This window comes from Arachis ipaensis, chromosome B1 (genome assembly GCF_059453495.1).
Source record: "Arachis ipaensis isolate K30076 ecotype BB chromosome B1, ASM5945349v1, whole genome shotgun sequence".
NCBI lineage: Eukaryota > Viridiplantae > Streptophyta > Magnoliopsida > Fabales > Fabaceae > Arachis > Arachis ipaensis.
Genome location: NC_142436.1, coordinates 32,686,016 through 32,708,663, shown reverse-complemented (window position 1 = coordinate 32,708,663; position 22,648 = coordinate 32,686,016). Strand labels below are relative to the sequence as shown.

Below are 22,648 nucleotides of genomic sequence, written 5' to 3'. Positions count from 1 at the left end.
AGGAGAATGCTTGGTGACTTTACTGCACCTAATTCCAATTTACATGGAAGAAGCATCTCCATTCCTGCCATTGGAGCAAACAACTTTGAGCTGAAACCTCAATTAGTTTCTCTAATGCAGCAGAACTGCAAGTTTCATGGACTTCCATCTGAAGATCCTTTTCAGTTCTTAACTGAATTCTTGCAGATATGTGATACTGTTAAGACTAATGGAGTAGATCCTGAAGTCTACAGGCTCATGCTTTTCCCTTTTGCTGTAAGAGACAGAGCTAGAGTGTGGTTGGACTCTCAACCCAGAGATAGCCTGAACTCTTGGGACAAGCTGGTCACGGCTTTCTTAGCCAAGTTCTTTCCTCCTCAAAAGTTGAGCAAGCTTAGAGTGGATGTTTAAACCTTCAGACAGAAAGAAGGTGAATCCCTCTATGAAGCTTGGGAAAGATACAAGCAACTGACCAAAAAGTGTCCTTCTGACAGGCTTTCAGAATGGACCATCCTGGATATATTCTATGATGGTCTGTCTGAATTAACTAAGATGTCATTGGATACTTCTGTAGGTGGATCCATTCACCTAAAGAAAATGCCTGCAGAAGTTCAAGAACTCATTGACATGGTTGCTAACAACCAGTTCATGTATACTTCTGAAAGGAATCCTGTAAGTAATGGGACGCCTCAGAAGAAGGGAGTTCTTGAAATTGATACTCTGAATGCCATATTGGCTCAGAACAAAATATTGACTCAGCAAGTCAATATGATTTCTCAGAGTCTGAATGGAATGCAAGCTGCATCCAACAGTACTCAAGAGGCGCCTTCTGAAGAAGAGTCCTATGATCCTGAGAACCCTGCAATAGCAGAGGTAAATTACTTAGGTGAACCTTATGGAAACACCTATACCTCATCATGGATAAATCATCCAAATTTCTCATGGAAGGATCAACAAAAGCCTCAACAAGGCTTTAATAATGGTGGAAGAAATAGGTTTAACAATAGTAAACCTTTTCCATCATCCACTCAGCGATAGACAGAGAACTCTGAACAAAATACCTCTAATTTAGCAAACTTAGTCTCTGATCTATCTAAGGCCACTGTAAGTTTCATGAATGAAACAAGGTCCTCCATTAGAAATTTGGAGGCACAAGTGGGCCAGCTAAGTAAAAGGATCACTGAAATCTCTCCTAGTACTCTCCCAAGCAATACAGAAGAAAATCCAAAAGGAGAATGCAAGGCCATTGAATTAATCACCATGGCCGAACCTGTAAGGGAAGGAGAGGACGTGAATCCCAGTGAGGAAGACCTCCTGGGACGTCCAGTGATCAATAAGGAGTTTCCCTTTGAGGAACCAAAGGAATCTGAGGCTCATCTAGAGACCATAGAAATTCCATTAAACCTCCTTATGCCATTCATGAGCTCTGATGAGTATTCCTCTTCTGAAGAGAATGAGGATGTTACTGAAGAGCAAGTTACCAAGTACCTTGGTACAATCATGAAGCTGAATGCCAAATTATTTGGTATTGAGACTTGGGAAGATGAACCTCCCTTGTTCACTAATGAACTGAGTGATCTGGATCAACTGACATTGTCTCAGAAGAAACAGGATCCTGGAAAGTTCGTAATACCTTGTACCATAGGCAACATGATCTTTAAAAAGGCTCTGTGTGACCTTGGGTCAGGGATAAACCTCATGCCCCTCTCTGTAATAGAGAAACTGGAAATCTATAGGGTGCAAGCTGCTAAAATCTCATTAGAGATGGCAGACAATTCAAGAAAACAGGCTTATGGACAAGTAGATGACGTGTTAGTAAAGGTTGAAGGCCTTTACATCCCGGCTGATTTCATAGTCTTGGATACTGGGAAGAATGAGGATGAATTCATCATCCTTGGAAGACCCTTCCTAGCCACAGCAAGAGCTGTGATTGATGTTGACAGAGGTGAATTAGTCCTTCAATTGAATGAGGACTCCCTTGAGTTTAAAACTCAAGGACATCCTTCTGTAAACATGGAGAGGAAGCATGAAAATCTTCTCTTAAAACAGAGTCAACCAGAGCCCCCACAGTCAAACTCTAAGTTTGGTGTTGGGAGGCCACAACCAAACTCTAAGTTTGGTATTGAACTTCCATATCCAAACTCTAAGTTTGGTGTTGGGAAGTCTCAACAATGCTCTGAACATTTGTAAGGCTCCATGAGACCCCACTGTCAAGCTATTGACATTAAAGAAGCGCTTGTTGGGAGGCAACCCAATTTTTATTTATCTAATTTTCTTGTTCTTTCATGTTTTATTAGGTTCATGATCATGTGGAGTCACAAAATAAATATAAAAATTGAAAACGGAATCAAAAACAGCAGAAGAAAAATCACACCCTGGAGGAAGACCTTACTGGCGTTTAAACACCAGTAAGAAGCATCTGGCTGGCATTCAACACCAGAACAGAGTATGGTTCTGGCGCTGAACGCCCAAAATGGGCAGCATTTGGGCGTTTGAACGCCAGAATTGCACCTTGGAGAAGAGCTGGCGCTGAACGCCCAGAACAAGCATGGTTCTGGCGTTCAACGCCAGAAATGGGCAACAAATAGGCGTTCAACGCCAGGAACAAGCACCAATCTGGCGCTGAACGCCCAGAGTTGTGTGCAAGGGCATTTTGCATGCCTAATTTGGTGCAAGGTTGTAAATTCTTGAACACCTCAGGATCTGTGGACCCTACAGGATCCCCACCTACCTCCACTCACTTCTTCTCACCCCTCTTTCACACAATCCCATAAACACTCTTCCCCAAAACTCTTCACCAATCACCTCAAACACTCTTCCCTATCACCATTTCACCACTCACATATCACCTAACACCATTTCACCCGAACCCAAAGAATTATATCACCATGGTTCGGGGGAAATACTTAGATTTTAGTCCGGAGAATGTGAGATTGACGTTTCACTTGCCTATGATGCAAGGAGATGCATGCCCCTACACTAGAAGGGTCAACTTTAATCAAAGGTTGGACCAAGTCCTCATGGACATATGTGTGGAAGGAGCTCAATGGAAGATTGACTCCAAAGGCAAGCCGGTTCAACTAAGAAGACTGGACCTCAAGCCTGTGGCTAGAGGATGGTTGGAGTTCATCCAACGCTCCATCATCCCCACTAGCAACCGATCTGAAGTTACTGTGGATCGGGCCATCATGATTCATAGCATCATGATTGGAGAGGAAGTAGAAGTTCATGAAGTCATCTCCCTTGAACTCTACAAAATAGCCAAAAAGTCCTCCCCCATGGCAAGGCTAGCTTTTTCCTCATCTTATTTGCCATCTATGTTACTTAGCTGGAGCTTTCATAGAAGGGGACATTCCCATTGAGGAAGAGAAGCCCATCACTAAGAAAAGGATGGAGCAAGCAAGAGAGCCCATTCATGGATCTCAAGAGACGCATGAAGCTCATCACCATGAGATCCCGGAGATGCCTCAAATGCATTTTCCTCCACAAAACTATTGGGAGCAAATCAACACCTCCCTAGGAGAATTAAGTTCCAACATGGGACAATAAAGGGTGGAACATCAAGAGCACTCCATCATCCTTCATGAAATTAGAGAAGATCAAAAAGCAATGAGGGAGGAGCAACAAAGACAAGGAAGAGACATAGAAGAGCTCAAGGACATCATTGGTTCCTTAAGAAGGAAACGCCACCATCACTAAGGTGGACTCATTCCTTGTTCTTATTTCCTGTTTTTCGTTTCTCTATGTTAAGTGCTTATCCATGTTTGTGTCTTCATTACATGATCATTAGTAGTTAGTAACTTTGTCTTAAAGTTATGAATGTCCTATGAATCCATCACCTCTCTTAAATGAAAAATGTTTTAATTCAAAAGAACAAGAAGTACATGGGTTTCGAATTTATCCTTGAACTTAGTTTAATTATATTGACGTGGTGACAATGCTTCTTGTTTTCTGAATGAATACTTGAACAGTGCATATGTCTTTTGAAGTTGTTGTTCATGAATGTTAAATATGTTGGCTCTTGAAAGAATGATGATAAGGAGACATTTTATTTGATAATCTGAAAAATCATAAAAATAATTCTTGAAGCAAGAAAAAGCAGCAAAGAACAAAGCTTGTAAAAAAAAAGAGAAAAAAATAGCGAAAAAAATAGAAAGAAAAAGAAAAAGTAAGCAGAAAAGGCCAAAAGCTCTTAAAACCAAGAGGCAAGAGCAAAAAGCCAGTAACCCTTAAAACCAAAAGGCAAGGGCAATAAAAAGGATCCCAAGGCTTTGAGCATCAGTGGATAGGAGGGCCTAAAGGAATAAAATCCTGGCCTAAGCGGCTAAACCAAGCTGTCCCTAACCATGTGCTTGTGGCGTGAAGGTGTCAAGTGAAAACTTGAGACTGAGCGGTTAAAGTCAAGGTCCAAAGCAAAAGAAGAGTGTGCTTAAGAACCCTGGACACCGCTAATTGGGGACTTTAGCAAAGCTGAGTCACAATCTGAAAAGGTTCACCCAATTATGTGTCTGTGGCATTTATGTATCCGGTGGTAATACTGGAAAACAAAGTGCTTAGGGCCACGGCCAAGACTCATAAAAAAAGCTGTGTTCAAGAATCATCATACTGAACTAGGAGAATCAATAACACTATCTGAACTCTGAGTTCCTATAGATGCCAATCATTATGAACTTCCATGGATAAAGTAAGATGCCAAAACTATTCAAGAGGCAAAAAGCTACAAGTCCCGCTCATCTGATTGGAGCTATGTTTCATTGATAGTTTGGAATTTATAGTATATTATCTTCTTTTTATCCTATTTGATTTTCAGTTGCTTGGGGACAAGCAACAATTGAAGTTTGGTGTTGTGATAAGCGGATAATTTATACGCTTTTTGGCATTGTTTTTAGTATGTTTTTAGTAGAATCTAGTTACTTCTAGGGATGTTTTTATTAGTTTTTATGCTAAATTCACATTTCTGGACTTTACTATGAGTTTGTGTATTTTTCTGTGATTTCAGGTATTTTCTGGCTGAAATTGAGGGACTTGAGCAAAAATCAGATTCAGAGGTAGAAGAAGGACTGCTGATGCTGTTGGATTCTGACCTCCCTGCACTCAAAGTGCATTTTCTGGAGCTACAGAACTCAACATGGCGCGCTTCCAATTGCGTTGGAAAGTAGATATTCAGGGCTTTCCAGCAATGTATAATAGTCCATACTTTGGCCGCGTTTAGACGACGTAAAAGGGCGTTGAACACCAGTTCTACGCTGCTGTTTGGAGTTAAACGCCAGAAACAAGTCACAAACCAGAGTTGAACGCCAGAAATACGTTACAACCTGGCGTTCAACTCCAGAAAGAGCCTTTGCACGTGTAACATTCAAGCTCAGCCCAAGCACACACCAAGTGAGCCCCGAAAGTGGATTTATGAATCAATTACTTACTTCTGTAAACCCTAGTAACTAGTTTATTATAAATAGGACTTTTTACTATTGTATTAGACATCCTGGATTATATTTTTGATCCTGTGATCACGTTTTGGGGGATGGCCTCTCGGCCATGCCTGAACCTTTCACTTATGTATTTTTAACGGTAGAGTTTCTACACTCCATAGATTAAGGTGTGGAGCTCTGCTGTTCCTCATGAATTAATGCAAAGTACTACTGTTTTCTATTCAATTCCACTTATTCTGCTTCTAAGATATTCATTCGCACTTCAACATGAATGTGATGAACGTGACAATCATCATCATTCCCTATGAACGCGTGCCTGACAACCACTTCCGTTCTACCTTAGATTGAATGAGTATCTCTTAGATCTCTTAATCAGAATCTTCGTAGTGTAAGCTAGATTGATGGCGGCATTCATGAGAATCCGAAAAGTCTAAACCTTGTCTGTGGTATTCCGAGTAGGATTCAGGGATTGAATGACTGTGACGAGCTTCAAACTCGCGAGTGCTGGGCGTAGTGACAGACGCAAAAGGAGGGTGAATCCTATTCCAGTATGATCGAGAACCTCAGATGATTAGCCGTGCTGTGACAGAGCATTTGGACCATTTTCACAAGAGGATGGGATGTAGCCATTGACAACGGTGATGCCCTTACATAAAGCCAGCCATGGAAAGGAGTAAGACTGATTGGATGAAGACAGCAGGAAAGCAGAGGTTCAGAGGAATGAAAGCATCTCTATACACTTATCTGAAATTCTCACCAATGATATACATAAGTGTTTCTATCCTTACCTTCTATCTATTTATTATTTATGTTCGAAAACTTCATAACTAATTTATATCCGCCGGACTGAGATTTACAAGGTGACCATAGCTTGCTTCATACCAACAATCTCCGTGGGATCGACCCTTACTCACGTAAGGTTTATTACTTGGACGACCCAGTGCACTTGCTGGTCAGTTGTATCGAAGTTGTGAATGAAAAACAATTTATTAAGACGTGCGTACAGAGTTTCTGGCGCCGTTACCTGAGATCACAATTTCGTGCACCAGCTCCTAAAGGACAACTCTGACCTCTTCGCTTGGAAGGCCGCAGACATGCCCGGCATAGATCCCGGACTAATGTGCCATAAACTGGCAGTATACCCCGGATCTCGGCCAGTACAACAGAAGTGCAGAAAGCTCGGCCCAGAGAGATCGCAAGCCGTGGAAGAACAGGTACATGCCTTACTAGAGGAACGATTCATAAGGGAGGTCAAGTACCCATTATGGCTGGCCAATGTCGTACTGGTCAAAAAGTCAAATGGAAAGTGACGGATGTGCACTGATTACACCAACCTCAACAAAGCCTGCCCAAAAGATCCATACCCACTCCCGAATATAAACACCCTAGTCGACGCCTCATCAGGATAACAGTACCTTTCCTTCATGGACTCTTACTCGGGGTACAACCTGATTTATCAAACCGACCAAGAGAAAACCTCGTTCTTAACCCCAAGGGCAAACTACTGTTACATAGTCATGCCATTTGGATTTAAAAATGCAGGAGCTACATACCAGAGGTTGATGAACAAAGTTTTTGCCAACCACATCCGAAAGCTGATGGAGGTCTACGTGGATGACATGTTGGTAAAGACACAAAGAGAAGAAGCGCTATTACCCGACCTAGCCGAAGTGTTCGACACCATAAGAAAGCACGGGATGAGAATAAATCCCGCAAAGTGCACTTTCGCGGTAGAAGCTGGCAAATTCTTGGACTTCATACTCACCCAGAGAGGAATTGAAGCAAACCCAGATAAATACGAAGCCATACACAGCATGAAAAGCCTGACCTGTGTCAAAAAGGTACATCAGCTAAATGGAAGATTAGCGGCCCTGTCAAGATTCCTGGCCGGGTTGGCCTTGAAATCTCTCCCTTTCTATGCAACATAAGGAAAGGAAAGAGGTTTGAATGGACCCGAGAATGTGAGCAAACCTTCCAAGACTTCAAGACATTCCTAGGGTAGCCACCCATCCTAACCCAACCCCGGCAAGGAGAAGAACTGATCTTGTACCTCACCATGGGAAGTTGGGCGATAGCTTCAGCCCTGGTCCGAGAAGACAAGAATGGCCAACAACCCATTTACTCCATCAGTAAGGCTCTACAAGGGGCTGAACTAAACTACCAAAAGCTAGAGAATTTCGCCTACACCCTTATACTTACTTCCCGACGACTCCGATCATACTTTCAGGCCCACACAATCAGAATACGGACCAATCAACCCATAAAAGGTATCCTACAGAAAACCGACCTAGCTGGAAGAATCCTACAGTGGGCAATTGATTTTTCCGAATTTGACCTTAAGTATGAAGCTCGGAATGCCATCAAGTCTCAATACTTGGCCGACTTCATCGCAGAATACACCGACACCCCAAGCACCCCCACTAACTGGAACTTCTATGTCGACGGCTCATCAAACAAAGTCGGGAGTGGAGCGGGTGTCATCCTAGAAAGTAATCAGGGAACCCAGCTCAAACTCTCCTTGAGGTTCAAGTTTCCCGCTTCGAATGACCAAGCCGAGTACAAAGCCCTACTGGCTGGTTTGAAGCTGGCTAGGAAAGTTGGAGCTTAAAAGCTCACCATATTCAGCGACTCACAAGTGGTCACCTCGAAAATAGAAGGGAGCTATCAGGCCAAGGATCCCACCATAAAGAAATACCTGGACAAGACCACAGAACAGCTCGAAAAATTCATGGGATACGAGATCCAACATATACCTCGGGAACAAAATGCTCAAGCTGATGCACTTTCGAAACTAGCCAGCACCAAACCAGGGGGCAATAGTAGAAGCCTCATCCAAGAAATACTGCAAAATCAATCAACCTCGGAAGAAGAAAAGGTCCTAACTATATCAAGCCGGGACCAAGGGTAGATGACTCCCATAATCAACTACCTCAAGTCCGAAATACGCCACGCAGATAAAAAGGAGGCAAAAAGGCTAGCACGATAAGCACAGTACTACACCATAGTGCACGACGTCCTATATCAGAGAGGAATCTCTACACCCCTCCTAAAATGCGTCCCGACCTCCGCTATAAGGGAAGTCCTAGAAGAAGTTCACAGTGGCATGTGCGGCAACCACCTTAGGGCACAAGCTCTTTCCAAAAAGGTACTCCGAGCTGGCTTTTACTGGCCAACCTTGCAAAAGGAAGCAATATAGTTCGTTAAAACATGCCCACCATGCCAGAAACATGCCAACTTCTATATCGTGCCACCCAAAGAACTCATCTGTGTCACTTCACCTTGGCCATTCGCAAAATGGGGGCTCGACCTCCTCGAACCATTGCCCCAGGGATCAGGGCAAGTCAAGTTCCTCATTGTAGGAATAGACTATTTCACAAAATAGATTGAGGCGGAACCATTGGCCACTGCCACCGCCCAAGAAGTCAAAAGTTCCTATATAGAAATATTGTCACAAGGTTTGGGATCCCATACTCCATCACCACAGACAATGGCACTCAATTCACCGACACGGGCTTTAGGAACTTGTTAGCTGATTTAAAAATAACGCACCAGTGTTCTTGGTGTTCATCTTGACATTCAAAGTGTTCTTGCATGAATTAGTTGTTTTGATCTTAAATTCTTATGTCTTGTGTCATTTTGTTGTTTTTATCTCTCTTCATTAATTCAAAAAATCAAAAATAATATCTTTCCCTTATTTCACTCATAAATTTCGAAATTTTGGGTTGACTTAGTCAAAAATTTTTAAATTGAGTTGTTTCTTGCTAGTCAAGTCAAAATTTCAAATTTAAAAATTCTATCTTTTCAAATCTTTTTTGAAATCAAATCTTTTTTATTTTTCTTTCCTGTTTTTCGAAAATTCTTCAAAATAAAATTTTCAAAATCTTTTTCTTATTTTTATTTCATAATTTTCGAATTCATTAGTAACATTTAATGTTTTGATTCAAAAATTTCAAGTTTGTTACTTTCTTATTAAGAAAGGTTCAATCTTTAAATTCTAGAATCATATCTTTTAGTTTCTTGTAAGTCAAGTCATCAACTTTAATTTTAAAAATCAAATCTTTTTAAATTTCAATCATATCTTTTTCAAAACTTAATTTCAAAATCTTTTTCTAACTTCTTATCTTTTCAAAATTTATTTTCAAATCTTTTTCAATTAACTACTTGACTTTTTGGATTGATTTCAAAAAGTTTACTATTTCTTATCTTTTTCAAAACCACCTAACTACTTTTCTCTCTTTCTAATTTTTGAAAACCCCTAACCACTTTTTCAAAATTCTTTTTAATTGACTAATTGTTTTAAATTCTAATTTTATTTTATTTCTTTTCTTAAATATCGAATACTAACTAATAATTAAAATAAAAAACAAAAATATTTTTCTTTTGTTCTATTATTCGAATTCTCTCTCCCTCCTCTCTCTTTCTGTTTATTTTATTTATTCACTAACACTTCTCTTCTTAAAATTCGAACCCTCTCCCTCTCTCTGTGTTCGAATTCTTCTTATTCTCCCTCTACCTCATTCTTTTATTCTTCCATTCTTCTACTCACATAAAGGAATCTCTATACTGTGATATAAAGGATTCCTCTTCTTTTCTATTCTCTTCTTTTTCATATGAGCAGGAACAAGGATAAGAACATTCTTGTTGAGGCTGATCCTGAACCGGAAAGGACTCTGAAGAGGAAGCTAAGAGAAGCTAAAGCACTACACTCTGGAGAGGACCTCACAGAACTTTTTGAAAAAGAAGAAGACATGGCAGCCGAAAATAACAACAATGGTCGAGATGCAATGAATATGCTTGGTGACTTTACTGCACCAACTTTCGACTTCTATGGAAGAAGCTGATGCGGGGAAAACTTGTCTCTCAACAAATCTTCCTTCGGCAAGTGTACCGAAGTTGTCGTCAAGTAAAAACTCACAATAGAGTGAGGTCGAATCCCACAGGGATTGATTGATCAAGCAACATTAATTAGAAGAATGTTCTAGTTGAGCGAATCCAGAAATTGGGTTGAGAGTTGCATAAAATAAAATGGCGGGAATGTAAATAACAGAAAAGTAAATGCTAGAATTAAAGGACTAGAAGTAAATGACTGAAAATAAATTGCAGAATTATAAATGGGAATGGGGGATTTTCTCATAAAAGTAAATCGCAGAAATTAAAGAGAATGGGTAAGATTAGAGATGGGGAGTTCATTGGGCTTAGGAGATGTTGTAATTCTCCGGATCAAGTTCATTTTCATCTCTTCCTCAATCAATGCACTCATTGATCTCCTTGGCAATCTTAAGTGATTGAATTGCAATTCCTTGCAATTCAATCTCTCAAATCTTGATCAATAGCCAATTCCTTGGTCAATTGCTCATGAGAAGAGATGAAGTATGGTCACTGACTATACCACATGCATTTCCCAAACCAAGTATTGAGAGGGTTACAGTCACATACCCATCCAAACCCAATTTGGTCCAGCATGAGAAAGCATTTCTAGCTTGATCTCTTCATTCCTCTTCCAATGTTCAAAAGAGATCCAAGTTTGAATAGCTTCTCTTCCAAGATAACTACTCAATTGGATGAAGATCGAAAGCTTTCAAGTAAAATCAAGAGGAAAGATAGAAGAAAAACAATGAAAATTAGTATTGATCCATCAAATTACAACAGAGCTCCCTAACCCAATGAAAGGGGTTTAGTTGTTCATAGCTCTTGAAAATGAAAACAAAGATGGAGAATACATCATAAAATTAGAAATTGCAAAGAAAGTAAAATACAGAGAGTGGTTCTTCAGCCTCCAGAACTCCTCAATTCAAAGCTACTCCTATATATACTACTCTTCTCAGCTTCTAGTTCACTCTTCAAGTCTTGGGCCTTTGGATCTTGAGTTTGAAGCAGTTCCTTTCTTTATTTGGGCTTGGCTTTACTTGCAGAGAGAAAGTGCAGAGTGGGCAGAGACTTAAGCTCAGGGCGTAAGGAGTGTTAATCATTTAGTGAAAGTCCAAGTTCGGGAACGTTAGTGACACTTAACATTGTCACTAACGTTCCAATACACCCCTTTTGCCTCACGTTAAAACCCACGTTAACTAGGTTAACGTGGCTTTTAACGTTGCCTTGTCAACCTTCGAGAACGTTAGTGACACTCAACATTGTCACTAACGTTCCAGTGTGCCCCTTCTTGCTTCACGTTAAAGCTCACGTTAACTAGGTTAACGTGGCTTCTAACGTGGCCTTTGCCATCCTTCGAGAACGTTAGTGATATTCAACATTGTCACTAACGTTCCAATGTGCCCCTAGGTCTCACGTTGGAGTCCACGTTAACTAGGTTAACGTGGCTTCTAACGTGGCCATCTTTTAGCCATCCCAACGTTAGTGACAATGTTGAGTGTCACTAACGTTGGCTCATCCTTCATTTCTCATCGTTAGCTTCCACGTTAACCAAGTTAACGTGGAAGTTAACATGACTCTTGGGGGTTGTGTGGTTGCTTGAACGTTAGTGACAATGTTGAGTGTCACTAACGTTGTCGACAACTCTTCATCCTCTACGTTAGTTCCCACGTTAACCAAGTTAACGTGGGAGTTAACGTGGTACTTTGCACCATAGGCCAACGTTAGTGACAATGTTGAGTGTCACTAACGTTGGCTTCTCTTCCCCCCTTTAACGTTAGAGGCCACGTTAACCTAAACTAGGTTAACGTGGCTTCTAACGTGGCCACTTATGAGTGATTGCCAACGTTAGTGACAATGTTGAGTGTCACTAACGTTGGCTCAACTTCTCTTCTCCACGTTAGAGTTCACGTTAACTTGGTTAACGTGACTCTCTAATGTGGGCATTGATGGCTTTTTTGAGAGTGTTATTGGCAATCACTTTTCTCATTAATCTTGCAAGTTACCTCCCCCTTTTCTTGCTTCTTTTTGGTCCTGAAATCAAGCAACAAAATGCATCAAAGCTCTAGTCCAAGTCATGAGTAATGCAACACAATATTTGTCACTAAACTTACGCAAAATCCTCATGAAATCATGTGAAATGCACAATGTATGCTTGAGTCAAGGCATAAGTGAATATTTACCCAAAACTAGCTTATTTCCTAAAGAAATGCATGAAACTAACCTAAAAATAGTAAAGAAAAGGTCAGTGAAACTGGCCAAGATGCCCTGGCATCACAACACCAAACTTAAAGCTTGCTTGTCCCTAAGCAAGTACTGGAACAAGAGAATGATGAATGGAATATCCAGAGGAATGAGTCATCCTTGTGGAAGTCATATTACTGATTTTATGGTGGTTTCATGCATAGAAACTTAGGTTCATTCCATTACTGGCTTTCAGACCTTTATTCTGTCCTAAAACACCCACTTTGTTCATATCCCATGAGACTTTTATTCATTGATCCTTTTATTGTTATTTCAAGGGTTATTTGTGTTATTTAGGCTAAGTGCTCTGTAAGGGGGCAACTCTTTAAGATAAGTTTTCAGCCAACACTCCCGAACCAGTTGGTTCAAGGTGCTAGGTGTTGAGACACCCCTAAGGACTTACTCCCTCAAGCCTATCCCCCATACATACACACTACAGGCATTTAGTTTATTTATTTTCTTTTCTTGAGACCTTGGTGTCCAGCACCTCTTTGGGTTACTAAGTGTTCTGTAGTGAAGGTTACTCTTGATAGTGGACTTTCAGCTGATAATCCCGAGTTATTTAACCCAAGTTACCAAGTGATAAGGCACCCCTAAGAGCTTATTCATCCAAGTAGATCCCTCACACAGGAGCACCACAGACACTTGCCTCAAGCTTAAAACCATTGATGCCTAGCCTTATTGCTTACTCTTTTTCTTTTGTTTTTTTTTTTCACTTCCATTATTCTTTCCCTTTTCTCTTATTAGGATCTTGTCATATGCTCAGTCTCATGGGTATATCCAAAGTCAAGTATTCAGGATAGATAGTTGTCCTCCTAGTCTTGTGGTTGAACCAACTTAGCTAACTTATGACTACCCCAAAGATTCATGAATGCATTTCCACAATATGAACCCTACTCTGGTCTTTTAAAAACATAAACATTCTCTTCTTCATTTGATAAAAAGGGACAAGCTTACAAGTAAATAAGGGAATGATGCAGTGACATAAAGACTAGTGCACATAGACTCTCTTCAATACCAAAAACTAAAAATAACATGATTTGAAAAAGGTTTAAACATAACATGGAAGCAAGTTCTATTTCATACAAGATCTTCCTTATTTAAAACACAGAGAAAGATGGAACAAAGAAGGAACTCCACCACCTTTTACTGTTGTGGGTGTCCACGCTCTTTTCCTTGCTTGTCCTCCTTGTTTCCTCTTGCATTTCCTCGCATCCGTGCCAATCTTGCTTGCTTCCAATCCTCGAGTGCCTTCCTCACTGACTCATGACTCTCTTCCACCCTTTGTCTTTCCTTTCGTGCTAATTCATCCTTCATTTCATCATACTTGGCTATTCCTGGATGCAATATTGGCAGCTGTCCCACTAAGTAGCCGAGCCTGACTTGAGTATTTATCTGATGTCCTGTTTGACTCATGTAAACTCCTTCTGCGAATGCCCTTTGCTCGTCCAATAGTTCTGCCTGTTCTATTTGTCTTCGATGCATCTCATGTATGTGTGCCCCTTGATGTGCTTGGATGTTGATTAGCCTCTGGGTGGATTCTGGTTGCTCGTTTTGCCTTTGTTCCATCCTGTTGAATGCTTCTCCCCATTGTTGTCCTTGGCTTAGTTGTTGTTCCATCATTTGCCTTTGCCACTCATCTTGCTGCCCCATCATCTGTAGTTGAAGCTCTTTCTGTGCTCCTTGGCTTTCCAAATATTGTCTAGATAAGCCATCAATGGCTTCCTGTAATTGGTGCATGTCCAAGGTCTGTAGTGCTTGTCCCTCTAAGACTTGTCCTTCAACTACTGGAGGGGCTGTCCTCTTTCTTTGCTTCCGTTGAGGCAGGGGGAGTGCTACAGCATTCATCCTTCGGACCGTTATTGGAATGCCTTCCTTTATCAAAACGGGGTCCTCATCTTCAAAAACCACCCTAGCTTTCTTGCATATTCGGTAAATAATGCTGGGGTAACCTAATGTTCCTCTTGAGTCGCTTTTCTCTGCCATCTTTCTAATTCCTTGAGCTATGATCTCATGAACTTTGATTTCTCCTCCCTTGAGTATACAATGCAACATTGTTGCTCTCTCGAGATTCACCTCTGAGTTGTTTGCAGCTGGGAGAATAGACCTCCTCACTAGCTCGAACCACCCCTTAGCTTCAGGAGTGAGATATGTTCTCTTAATGAACTTTGGTTTATTTCCTGCACCCCTTTCCCAGTCAGCTCCTGGTACACACAGGTCTAGTAAAAGCTGGTCATAATTGGGGTTGTTGTCCAATCTTGAGTGGTAACTTTCTTCTTCAAATGGTATAGACCGTAGCTTCAATGCCCCCATTACACTTATGGGAACAAAATCCACCATTGTTCCTCTCACAAAGCTTGTATATGACTCATCTTTCTTATCATACCTGACTGCATTTGCATAAAATTCTCTTATGAGATTTGCATTCACCTTAGTGACCGGGTCAGTGAGGAGCTCCCATCTTCTCCTTTCTACCTTCTCTGTGATTTCGGGGCATTCAGTCTTCTTAACTTGAAATCCCAGCTCATAAATGATTTCCTTATCAACCATCCACCCGTATTGTAATGCATGATGCAAGCTTCTAAATCTCTTCTCATCATATGGGTGTTCTTCCATGGGTTCCTTCCCCTCCCTTCTCTTAGAACTTGAAGATGCCATGAATGATGATTTAATATGTGAAGGTGGCAAGGTTGTGGAGACTTTTGGTTGTTTAGGGTTTTATGGCACTGAGGAGAGTGAGGGGAGGAATGTTTATAATTGGATAGGGGGTATATTGTACCGAAATGAAGAGTGGTGAAGGTGTGTGATGACAATGAAGGGTGGTATGGACAAGGGTTGTTTATATAGAGAAGTTGTGAGAGAATGGAGGGTGTAGATTGATGAAGTGGTCACTTGATGGACGGTTGGGGTTATGCGTGGCTAGAAAACAAGGATCATCACTTTATGATGGGGATTGCTCGGTCTTCTAGGGGTCCCTTTTTTTCAATGTTGCATGGCAACATTTTTCAACGTATTCCCTCTTTAGAACAAGTGTGTAACCCCTCTTCTTTAAGTGGCGAAATTTCCCCCATTTAAGTGTCCAATCAATCCCTTTTTATGCTTCTTTTCCTTTCCTATAAAGATTTGAAATAAGGGAATTAATATATAAGAAAATTAAAACTCTACGACTAGAATAAAATGAAAGAAAAGATTTGATTGTTTGTTTATGAATTTCAACTAACTAACTAACTATTGGTGGTTCCTTATATGCATTTTGGTGGCACCATGGGGTGACACCAAACTTAGTTTGAAGCACTGTGATGAAAGTTTTGTGTTCAAAGCTCCCAAGACTAGCATGCAACTTGGTTTGCTTTGAACACCAAACTTGTTCCTCACTATATTCTGCATAAGAAGATTTTCACCAATTGTTTGTTAAGTTTGGATTGAAGCTCATAAAGATTGACTTATTCATTATCATCTGAAAGTATATAAAACATGGGTTGCCTTCCATGAAGCGCTTCTTTAGCATCACTAGCTTGACGTTTTTCTTTCATCACGGTGGTTGGTAGTGCTTAAAGTCCTCCCCTCTTGCTGTGGACTTGTACCCATTGGTTGGATCAATGATCTCCACATGTTCCAGGGAAAGAACTCTGTTGATAGTGAAGACCTTGGGTAATTGAGATGGCACAGTAGGGAGATTAGGGGGAATATCTGGGAAGTAGGCTGAGACAACTCTATCCCCTGGAGAGAAGTCTTCCGTAGGGATCTTCTTGTTCCTCCATCTCCTTGGTACCATCTTCTTTGTTTCTTTTGAGGTTGCCTTCCCCTTGGTGACCTCTTTTCTCCAAGGAGTTGTGATGCTGTCTTCACCTGCCTCTAGAGGTTTGGGTTCCTCCAACTTTTCCTTGAGCTGTGGCAATTGCTATTTTTCTTGTTTGTCAGTTAAGGGGGTCTCAAAATGAACTGGCTGTGCTTCAGTGCTTGTTTCCTCCTTCAGTGTCTCATTATCATTTGTGCTTAGTTCTTTGTCCTCTTGATCTGTTTCTTGTGAGAGTTTGAAAACATTGAAGCTGAGTCGTTCATCATGGATTCTCAATATTAGCTCCCCTTTCTCTACATCAATAAGTGCTCTGGCCATAGCTAGAAATGGTCTTCCCAATATGATTGGGTGAGTGTGACTTTCTTTCATGTCCAGAATGACAAATTCTGTTGGGAGAAAGTACTTCCCAACCTTTAGCAACACATTTTCCACCACTCCTATTGCTTGCTTTTGAGTTTTGTCAGCCAGTCTGATAATGACATCTGTAGGCATTATCTCATTGATCTGCAGCCTCTTCACCAGGGATAAGGGCAGTAAGTTGATGTTGGCCCCTAAATCGCATAGTGCTCTGTCGAACATATTTTCACCTATGGCACAAGGGATATGAAAACTTCCTGGGTCTCTTCTTTTTGTAGGCAACTCAGGTTGAATAAGGGCACTACATTCCTTGTTCATCACTATAGTCTGCCCTCCCTTGAGTGAGCTTTTCCTGGGAAGAAGTTCCTTCATATATTTGATGAATGCAGGCATTTGTTGAATTTCCTTGATGAATGGTATGTTCACATGCAGAGATGCAAACAAGTCTAGGAACCTTGAGTATATTCTTTTTCCCACAGCACCATTGAGCAGTTGAGGGGATGGTGCATAGAGCTTCAGCAGCTCTTGTTGTGAGATTTCTGGTTCTTTGTGATCTCTATCCTCCTCCTTTGTTGAGTTGTCTTCAGGTTGTTTGCACATTTTGCCTTGCTTGTCTTTAATCTCTTGATCACTTGTAGTGACCATTTTACAATCTTTCCATCTTACTTTCTTTACTTCTCCCTTGGGGTTTTTCTCAGTGTCACTTGGGAAGCTATCAGTAGGTTTGGGAATCTTCTCAGCTAAATATCCCACCTGGAATTCCATCTTCCTAATGGTTTCTCCCTGGCTCTTAATATTGGCTCGCACCTCCTCTTTGAACACCTTATTTTCTTGAATCTCTTGGCATATTCCTTCAAGTAAGGCTTCAATCTTAGAGAGCCTGTCATCAATTGATGAGTGGTTCGGAGCAGATGTGCTATTTTGGTTTTGATAAGTATGTGGAGAAGTGTTGTTGTGGGGGTGTTGAGATGTCCTCTGGGTGAATTGTTGGTGAGCTGCATTGTTGTTGGAGTTGTAACATCTCTGGTCTTGGTTTTGCTCTTGCTCACTTCCCCACCTAAAGTTCAGGTGATTTCTCCATCCAGGGTTGTAAGTCTTGGAGTATGGATCATAGTTTTTACTTGGTGAATTCCCAATGTAGTTGGCTTGCTCCTGACTCCCTTCTGCTTCTTGGTTTACTCCTTCTTGTGTTGTTGATGAAGTGGAGGTTGCTGCTACTTGGTTCATCTCCATCTTCTTGGTGAGGTCAGCCAGCTGCTAGGTAATGAGCTTGTTTTGGGCCAACAGAGCGTCTACATTGTTTAGCTCCATCACTCCTCTTGTGTTCCCTCTTTCGAAAGCATAGAAGTAGTCATTTTCTGCTACTGTTTCAATAACATCTATGGCTTCCTCAATGGTCTTCTTCTTATTCAAGGACCCTCCAGATGAATGGTCTACTGCCTTCTTTGACTCATAAGAGAGCCCTTCATAGAAAATGTGCAGCTGGACCCATTCGTTGAACATGTCAGGTGGACACCTCCTTGTTAAGTCTTTGAACCTCTCCCATGCTTCATACAGAGTCTCACCATCCTGTTTCCTGAAGGTTTGAACCTCATCTCTCAGCCTATTGATTCGTTGAGGAGGGTAGAATCTTGCAAAGAATTTGTTCACCACATCCTCCCAAGTTGTCAAGCTCTCCCTTGGGAAGGATTCCAGCCACTTGGCTGCCTTGTCTCTGAGTGAGAAGGGAAATAAGAGCAATCTATAGGCGTCAGGATGAACACCATTAGATTTCACTGTGTCACATATTCTCAAGAAGGTGGTCAAATGTTGGTTGGGATCTTCTTGAACACCTCCTCCAAACGAACAGTTGTTCTGAACAAGGGTGATAAGCTGTGGTTTAAGTTCAAAGTTGTTGGCATGGATTGTTGGCTTTTGGATGCTACTTCTACAATTGCCTGGGTTTGGATTAATGTAAGAGCCCAAAACTCTTCTATCCTCCCCAGCATGATTTGCTCCACCTCCTCTGCCATGGTTGTGAGTCTATTCTTCATGATGATTTTCCATGTTTTCTTCCATGTTTGGTTCAAAGTATTCCTCAAACTGTTCCTCTTCTTCTTCAGCACCAACTACTCATTTTCCTTTTGCCTCCCTCCTTAGTCTAAGGAAGGTTCTCTCTGGTTCAAAATCAAAGGAAGTTGAAGCCCCGCTTCTTCTCCTTGTCATACAACCAACAAGTACAAGCAAAGAAAATAGGTGCAGACAGTATTTGTGTCAGAGTTATTTTTAGTTGTGGGTGATGCAATATATCAAACAGTTAGTGGGTTAGCAAACAGAATTGAAAATAACAAAGAAAAACAAACGGGTAGAGGGAGAAGGGAAGAAGTTTAGCTAAAACAAAAAGTAAATCACTCAAACAGAAAAATGAAATTCACAAAATAAAATGCTCAATCTAGTGATCTTCCAATCTAATCATTGTTGATGCACAATCAATCCCCGGCAACAGCGCCATAAACTTGATGCGGGGAAAACTTATCTCTCAACAAATCTTCCTTCGGCAAGTGTACCGAAGTTGTCGTCAAGTAAAAACTCACAATAGAGTGAGGTCGAATCCCACAGGGATTGATTGATCAAGCAACTTTAATTAGAAGAATGTTCTAGTTGAGCGAATCCAGAAATTGGGTTGAGAGTTGCAAAAAATAAAATGGCGGGAATGTAAATAACAGAAAAGTAAATGCTAGAATTAAAGGACTGGAAGTAAATGACTGAAAATAAATTGCAGAATTATAAATGGGAATGGGGGATTTGCTCATAAAAGTAAATCGCAGAAATTAAAGAGAATGGGTAAGATTAGAGATGGGGAGTTCATTGGGCTTAGGAGATGTTGTAATTCTCCGGATCAAGTTCATTTTCATCTCTTCCTCAATCAATGCACTCATTGATCTCCTTGGCAATCTTAAGTGATTGAATTGCAATTCCTTGCAATTCAATCTCTCAAATCTTGATCAATAGCCAATTCCTTGGTCAATTGCTCATGAGAAGAGATGAAGTATGGTCACTGATTATACTACATGCATTTCCCAAACCAAGTATTGAGAGGGTTACAGTCACATACCCATCCAAACCCAATTTGGTCCAGCATGAGAAAGCATTTCTAGCTTGATCTCTTCATTCCTCTTCCAAGGTTCAAAAGAGATCCAAGTTTGAATAACTTCTCTTCCAAGATAACTACTCAATTGGATGAAGATCGAAAGCTTTCAAGTAAAATCAAGAGGAAAGATAGAAGAAGAACAATGAAAATTAGTATTGATCCATCAAATTACAACAGAGCTCCCTAACCCAATGAAAGGGGTTTAGTTGTTCATAGCTCTTGAAAATGAAAACAAAGATGGAGAATACATCATAAAACTAGAAATTGCAAAGAAAGTAAAATACAGAGAGTGGTTCTTCAGCCTCTAGAACTCCTTTACAATTCAAAGCTACTCCTATATATACTACTCTTCTCAGCTTCTAGTTCACTCTTCAAGTCTTGGGCCTTTGGATCTTGAGTTTGAAGCAGTTCCTTTCTTTATTTGGGCTTGGCTTTACTTGCAGAGAGAAAGTGCGAAGTGGGCAGAGACTTAAGCTCAGGGCGTAAGGAGTGTTAATCATTTAGTGAAAGTCCAAGTTCGGGAACGTTAGTGACACTTAACATTGTCACTAACGTTCCAATGCACCCCATTTGCCTCACGTTAAAACCCACGTTAACCTAGTTAACGTGGCTTTTAACGTTGCCTTGTCAACCTTCGAGAATGTTAGTGACACTCAACATTGTCACTAACGTTCCAGTGTGCCCCTTCTTGCTTCACGTTAAAGTTCACGTTAACTAGGTTAACGTGGCTTCTAACGTGGCCTTTGCCATCCTTCGAGAACGTTAGTGACATTCAACATTGTCACTAACGTTCCAATGTGCCCCTAGGTCTCACGTTGGAGTCCACGTTAACTAGGTTAACGTGGCTTCTAACGTGGCCATCTTTTAGCCATCCCAACGTTAGTGACAATGTTGAGTGTCAATAACGTTGGCTCATCCTTCATTTCTCATCGTTAGCTTCCACGTTAACCAAGTTAACGTGGAAGTTAACGTGACTCTTGGGGATTGTGTGGTTGCTTCAACGTTAGTGACAATGTTGAGTGTCACTAACGTTGTCGACAACTCTTCATCCTCTACGTTAGTTCCCACGTTAACCAAGTTAACGTAGGAGTTAACGTGGTACTTTGCACCATAGGCCAACGTTAGTGACAATGTTGAGTGTCACTAACGTTGGCTTCTCTTCCCCCCTTTAACGTTAGAGGCCATGTTAACTAGGTTAATGTGGCTTCTAACGTGGCCACTTATGAGTGATTGCCAACGTTAGTGACAATGTTGAGTGTCACTAATGTTGGCTCAACTTCTCTTCTCCACGTTAGAGTTCACGTTAACTTGGTTAACGTGACTCTCTAACGTGGGCATTGATGGCTTTTTTGAGAGTGTTATTGGCAATCACTTTTCTCATTAATGTTGCAAGTTACCTCCCCCTTTTCTTGCTTCTTTTTGGTCCTGAAATCAAGCAACAAAATGCATCAAAGCTCTAGTCCAAGTCATGAGTAATGCAACATAATATTTGTCACTAAACTTATGCAAAATCCTCATGAAATCATGTGAAATGCACAATGTATGCTTGAGTCAAGGCATAAGTGAATATTTACCCAAAACTAGCTTATTTCCTAAAGAAATGCATGAAACTATCCTAAAAACAGTAAAGAAAAGGTCAGTGAAACTGGCCAAGATGCCCTGGCATCAGAAGCATATCAATCCCTACAATTGGAGCAAACAACTTTGAGCTTAAGCCTCAATTAGTTTCTCTAATGCAGCAGAATTGCAAGTTTCATGGACTTCCATTGGAAGATCCTCATCAGTTCTTAGCTAAATTCTCGCAAATCTGTGACACTGTTTAGACCAATGGGGTTAATACCGAGGTCTACAGACTTATGCTTTTCCCCTTTGCTATAAGAGACAGAGCTAGGATATGGTTGGACTCACCACCTAAAGAAATCCTGAACTCTTGGAAAAAGTTGGTCAATGCTTTCTTGGCCAAATTCTTTCCACCTCAAAAGTTGAGCAAGCTTAGAGTGGAAGTCCAAACCTTCAGACAGAAGGAAGGTGAATCCCTCTATGAAGCCTGGGAAAGATACAAGCAATTGATCAAAAGGTGTCCTTCTGACATGCTTTCAGAATGGAGCATCTTATGTATATTCTATGATGGTCTGTCTGAATTGTCCAAGATGTCATTGGACCACTCTGCTGGTGGATCTCTTCACCTGAAGAAAACGCCTGCAGAAGCCCAGGAACTCATTGAGATGGTTGCAAATAAGCAGTTCATGTAAACTTCTAAAAGAAATCCTGTGAATAATGGAATGACTCAGAAGAAAGGAGTTCTTGAGATTGATACTCTGATTGCCATATTGGCTCAGAAAAAAATATTGACTCAACAAGTCAATATGATTTCTCAGAATCTGACTGGAATGCAAGCTGCATCTGGCAGTACTAAAGAAGCCTCCTCTGAAGGAGAAGCTTATGACCCTGAGAATCCTACAATAGAAGAGGTGAATTACATGGGAGAATCCTATGGAAACACCTATAATCCTTCATGGAGGAATCATCCTAATTTCTCATAGAAGGATCAGCAGAAGCCTAATCAAGGCTTCAATAATAATAATGGTGGGAGAAATAGGTTTGGCAATAGCAAGCCTTTTCCATCATCTTCTGAGCAACAGACAGAGAATTCTAAGCAGAGCCTCTCTGACTTAGCAACCATAATCTCTGATCTATCTAAGACCACTCTCAATTTCATAACTGAAACAAGGTCCTCCATCAAAAATTTGGAGGCACAAGTGGGTCAGATGAGTAAAAGAGTTACTAAAACTCCTCCTAGTACTCTCCCAAGCAATACAGAAGAGAATTCCAAAAGAGAGTGTA

At 40.9% G+C, this 22,648-nt stretch overlaps 3 non-coding genes across 3 annotated transcripts; 1 reads left to right on the top strand and 2 right to left on the bottom strand.

Moving 5' to 3' along the window:
* Positions 1-369: 369 nt before the first annotated feature.
* On the bottom strand, positions 370-476 carry LOC148576147 (small nucleolar RNA R71). The gene has a single exon (XR_015902792.1). It is a non-coding gene; the product is annotated as a small nucleolar RNA R71 (small nucleolar RNA).
* Positions 477-18,175: 17,699 nt separating this feature from the next.
* Positions 18,176-18,279, top strand: LOC148576146 (small nucleolar RNA R71). The gene has a single exon (XR_015904577.1). It is a non-coding gene; the product is annotated as a small nucleolar RNA R71 (small nucleolar RNA).
* Positions 18,280-21,792: 3,513 nt separating this feature from the next.
* On the bottom strand, positions 21,793-21,900 carry LOC148576145 (small nucleolar RNA R71). The gene has a single exon (XR_015903481.1). It is a non-coding gene; the product is annotated as a small nucleolar RNA R71 (small nucleolar RNA).
* Positions 21,901-22,648: the final 748 nt, after the last annotated feature.